Genomic DNA, 6,279 nt, shown 5'->3' on the forward strand with positions numbered 1-6,279 from the left:
AAACTATACCAAATTCAATTAGTACAGAAATTTGATAATAAAAAATATAAAATAGTTGCTTTATTTGTCTAAAATATGCCTTAAGGAAGCAGAAATCACTTAAAACGTCTGCGTCTCCAAGTCTCGTTCGGACTTTTGTACAAAAGTTACCAGCAATTGAGAAGGCTCGCTCAGATTCCACGCTTGATGGCGGAATCAAAACCAATTATGAGTAGATGGACTCTAATATTTTGCCACGAACGCCATTCTTTTCAAAGAATTACATTTCAGATTTAGTTTTTGAAATTAAGCTCCTATTTATTATTTGTTGAGTTATTTTGGAAGTTATGTTAGACGATAAATTCAATTGAACTTTGTTCTCCAATTTTTGCATTACTGTTAAGGGCTTAGTTTGTTCTTCCAACATCACTTCTATCACATTGTCAGCTTCTGACTGCTCACCTGAGGTAGTTTTCACGTTAGTGTTAAATATCAATCTTTGTGCAAAGTTTTCAATAACTTTGACGATTGTTTTTTTTTAATGGTTTAGTGTAAGATGCGTGAATCTCACTTTTTCCGCCATTGTGTAAATACTGAAGAGATCCAGACACATTAGTTCGTTTTTGGCTTATTCGGTCTTCTAATTTCTTCTTTAATTTTAATGAAAGTTCATCAAATCCAAATTTCTCAAGCATAAAAGAAAATGCCGCATCAGCAGAATGCAGATCTGCATCTTCTTGACAAAGGGCTTCAACAGTAAGCCTTACTGGGAGAAGTGCAGAGATAATGTTTTTAATCGACAAAATTTCGCCAACTTGAATAACGATATCAGATGCAATGTCAATCAATGCTTTTCTAACACAGCTTTTTAGCTTGTTAAACCTTTCAAGCATTTTGACTAAGCTAATCTATCTAGTTCTAGTGTCCATAATAAGTTTCAATTGTTTTCCAAAATTCTTGTTTCATGTATACTTGAAGAAAATCATTTGATGTTCTCGAAAAACGAAATTTCTTTATAATCGAACGAACTTTTTTGATTAAAAAACTAAATCAAAATTTTTCAGTGTCAACTAGCTCAGCTTATTATAAGTTTGTTTAATCAAGTCAACAGTTTCACCTTCAATGTGTTCCTCATCCAATTCATCGAAGTCACTTACTTGATCTTCTACACTAACATGTTCTGTATATGTGTAAGCCGCCAATTCAGCTGTATTCGAATTATTATACAGAATATTCATTACAGCTAAATGTACCGCATGTGCAAAGCACAACTGCTGATTACATGGTAAATGCCGTCCAACTTTTTGCATCACAGCTGCCCCATCAATCAAATGTAATTATTATAGACGTAATATCTTTATTGATATTTAGATTGTTGTTTTGCAATATGGTTTTCAGAGCCGTAATGCATTTCTCTGCAGGGAAACGTTCTTCAACAGGTACTAAACCTAAATTCCAAAATTATTTTATGCTATGGACATTCACATTTAAATAACATCGGTTTCTTGAAGATGTCAATTCATCTAGAGTTAAGCAAAATCTTGTTCCAACTTCTTTTAAATTTATTTGCATCATTTTAGCCCGCATTTTTTGTGCGTATTCTAAAATCATTTTGCTAATCGAGTTAGGTGATTTTGGGAATTCATAATCTCGAGCGCCTCCAGCCAAAAACTAATTTCTCAAATCGATAGACGTACAGAAAACTTTTTTCGATTGCAGAAAATGATTCATCTTTTTTGTTGAATACATATTTTGTAATCATCACTTTTGATGCGCTGCTTTCTGGACCTTCATCTTGCACGACATCCCGTTTTAATAAATTAATATTGTGTATTGTTCTTAAATACGTGTTCTGTGGCGTTGTCGTTAAACCAGTGGATTTTACTATTTTATAACATATTCTACATTTTGCTGTTAGTTTTTTTGATCCTCCTAAAAAATGAATCCAAACAGAATTTTGATTTTTACATTGCTTTATGTATTCCGAATAACTTTCCTTTGAAGACATTTTAGGATGTACTGTTGATAATAATTTAACTTGTTAAACAAAATAAGATTAAAATTAAATTGTTATCAAATAATGTTGTTAAAATTAAAACTGCTATTATTTCTGCTATTATTTGCTTATGTATTTAAAAATATTGATCCAAATAATTCAATACACACCGCACTCCAATAAGTAAATCTCAACACTGTTGAAAATTGTAAAATAAAAGTCGCGAACACGAGGTTGTACCAAATATAAAAATTATTGCATGTGGATATGAAATGAAGACAGGAAACTATTAACTGCAATTTAATTTTCGATTTCTCGATGTCTACTTGTATTATGCAGGATAACTGAAATTTACAATTGTTTTCTTTATTTCTTCTTATAGAATTAGAATGTAGAATATTTATATGTACAGAAACAAAAACACAATTTAAAAGTTGGAGAGACCACGAAAAAATAAATTTTTATATCGGAATTCGATGGAAAAATGTTCGGAATTCGAAAACTATATTATGAAAACGAATTCCGGAATTCTTGAATTTCGAATTTCGAGATGCAATCCCTAGTATCACAGTATTCACCGTATTGTAGAGATTTTTCTAAAACTGTAAAAATTGTTTTAAAAAACTTATTTTTGCCTCAGAAAAATTTTAGGCCGGCGTCTGTTAACAAAAAAATCTCCTAGAAAAAGACTTTCGTTAGACACATTTTTTAACTAATTTTCGAAAGCGTTATTTTTAAGATCTAAATGACCTGATATATTACCCAAAAGATCCCAGAGTCCCAATAACCGGGTAACCGAGGTGAAATATTTGCCGTATATAAAACCATCCTATCATTTTAACAAAAAGCGGTTTCTACTATAAAAAAAACTAAAGTTTGTTTTTTGTTTAATTACCTCCAAATAAATAATATTTGTGATTTCAAATTTTGGTAGTTTATTCTTCAATAAATCGAAGGATACAGCAGACATAGAACTTCTTTGATTTGTCTATGCAATGGAATGATTGATTCTTTTTTGGCAGATCAAATTTATCATTGTTTGGTATCAAATTTACCAAGTATTTATTATTGCTTCATACACAAGAGCCATGATAAATTATGTAAAACAAGAGTTTGTAATCAATTATAATTGTAATTGTCAACAGTTAAGATAATGAATATATATAAATATATATATATATATATATATATATATATATTTATATATACATATATATATATATATATATATATATATATATATATATATAATATATATATATATATATATATATATATATATATATATATATATTCATTATCTTAACTGTTGACAATTTTACAATCTCTTGGATAGTAATGACTAAAAAATTGAATTCTTCCTTATTAAACATTTTTTGTCTTTATAAATTTCCATTTAGTTTTATAATAAACTATATATGCTTGTATGCAACTTTTATAAAACAAATAACAACATTAATTTTATAACAGGCATGTGCTATGTGGTATTTTATAACGAGTACATGATAAAATCCCTGCGCTGCTCAGTGGGCTTGAGCTGAGCAAAACCTTTCAAAACCAACTTTTATATTGAAATAATTTCGTGTTGTAAATGTAATCTAGAGACCCCCAGCACTCTAAAACTGATATAATTTTTTCCCTACTGTGATATTTGAGCTCAGTATATCAATTTTACTACAAAAATGGCAATATTTTATTTTTCAAATATTGGTGAAAATGTAGTAAAATCATATAAAAATGATATATATGAGGGCAGCAAGACAATTTTACAAGATTTTATTTTCTTGAAGGTTTATGCTAGTCCATTGACATCATATTTTGAAATAAGAAGAAGAATTAAAAAAATTTATTTTTAACACTTACTTTTTTTCAATCTCATTTTCAATAAAACCCCTTAAAATGCGCAACATTTTTTTTAACACTTACCTTTGCACGAGCTGAAAAGCGCTTGGTCGCACTAGGCCGCAATTATAATCTACTTTTAGTTACACTTAAACCTAGCGCTCAGCTGAGCGCAGTAAGTGCTAGGTTTTTTATTAAAAATGATATCTAATCGTAGATTTTGCTTTAAAAACTGAAAAAGCCGTATAAAGAACAGTTTCAATCATTTAAATCTTGTTAAAGTCTTTTTTAAATAGAGCTTTTAATGTCAATGTGAAAGTTATGGAACATTTTTTGAAAGAGGAGGGAAAAAATAAGGGTTTGGAGGCTGGGAACAAATAATCCTCAAAATTTCATTCCTCCCAAAATGTTGGCAAAAATTTTGGGGCTTATTTGTACCCATCCTCCAATCATCACAATTTTTTGCGAAGCCTCATTATTTGACATAAGTATAAACATACAAATGTTTGGAGTTTACTCCATGTCGGAAAGTTTGCTCAAACACCAAAAAATGCTGGATCTGTCACTGAAGAGAATATTTATTATTTGAATTTATGTATGCAAAAAATTTTTATTTATACAAAAAGATGAGTTTAGTTTTGTAAAAAGTTAAAATTAGCTTGTTTACGAGAAAAAAAGTTTTTTTAATTTCTCGTTGTGTTGGAAGCGAGAAAACTACATCATCTAGTACTTTTAGTTTTAATGTCGTCTTAATAACTTTTCTAAAATGTCGTTTTCATCTAGAAATTTGTACTTTAAATGTGTCAAATGTGTTTTGTTCATTTAAATGATGCCCATAAAATGGAAAAACTGTAATTCAATTGTGAAAAGTAGTCGTTTTATACACCCTAACATAAATGTTTTAGGCTAATGCAATAAGTGCATCACACATGAAATTCTGCAGGCCTCAAACAAATTATGATCTTATAATCAAAATGTTTTGCAGCAACGTTACTAAGGTGTCCAGAGTAAGAAGGGGTCAGGGAAATGTCGAAGACTTTAATCAACCAGACGAGTCCAAGGGGCTCTTGATGTACTAATGTATGATATATGTCATCACCTAGATTCTTATATATATATAAAAAAGTATGTTAATAAAGTTCAACTTTATACCACGTTTTTTGTTTATATTCACAATATCAAAGAAACTAAGTACATAAAATAAATAAAAATTACGAATAAATTTTGACAACCCATGACCGCACCTACCTGTGCAATTATAACCACTCCTGGGGACCAAATATGCCCAGATTTGGTTCAATTACTTATATTCAGACATACAACATGTATCATCTAATTGAAAAACCATCGGGATATTCCAAGACCACCTTTGACCACCCCTAAAATGATCACCTGAGCTGTCATGAACACTCTTGAAGACCGAATATGATCAGTTTCAAATGCCCTGACCGCAATTACCTATGTTTAGACATACAACATGTTCTATCTGATTGAAAAACAAGGGAGCATCTTAGGACCACCATTGACCACAATTAAAATGACCATTTTAGCGATCATGACTACTTCTAAAGGCCGAATAAGCCCGCATTTGAATTCCCTGACAGTAGTTACCTATATTTAGATATACATGTCCCATTTAATTTAAAAACTATCGAGAAAGCCATGACCACCCTTGACAACCCCTGAAATAACCACTTGTATTGTCATGACCACTCTGAAATTAAAATGGAGCCCAAAAATCAAATCCTTGGTCCCAAAATCCTCAATAAACATGTATCGTTTCTATGTTTAACCCATAAATAGTTTACATTTTTAAACAATTCTAGCCCACTGTGCGCTGCGGCCAAGGTAGCATGGATTATGCCTACCCACCTTTAATAATTGTTTTTAAAAAAGACGATCTTAACAAGATGAATTTTTTAGTTACATATAACAGGTACTGCGCAAAAGAATCAATTTTGATATTTCGAATTTCTTTTTTGACTTCTTAATTCATACTTTTGAATTACATAATCCTATACTGTATATCGTATCACTGATTAATATGTACAAAGTCCTATATTAAAAAACTGTAGAAACAAAACATGGAGTGCGTATGCAGTAAAGCTTTGTATATGCGTTAAAGAGATTACACGAAACTTTCTCAGTTGAAACCATACCAAGCATAATTAAAAGTTGGGCAAAAAATTTTACAAAGGTATTCATGTTTGTTTTTTTGAGTGTAGCACTTTAAATATTATTTAAAAACTATTTTTTTGATGTTTTTGAAATACTATTGATTTTTTTTTTGGTTTTCAGAAAATATTAAAATAATATAATTACAAAGTTGAATAACATTTTTTGGATGTTTCATACTAAAAGTTCATTTTAGCATAAGAAAATAATTATTGAATAACTATTAGTCAATTTCTTGAACAGAAAGAACACAGTAAAAGTTACAGTGGCATAACTCATTCATGATA

This window comes from Hydra vulgaris, chromosome 11 (assembly GCF_038396675.1).
Source record: "Hydra vulgaris chromosome 11, alternate assembly HydraT2T_AEP".
Lineage (NCBI taxonomy): Eukaryota > Metazoa > Cnidaria > Hydrozoa > Anthoathecata > Hydridae > Hydra > Hydra vulgaris.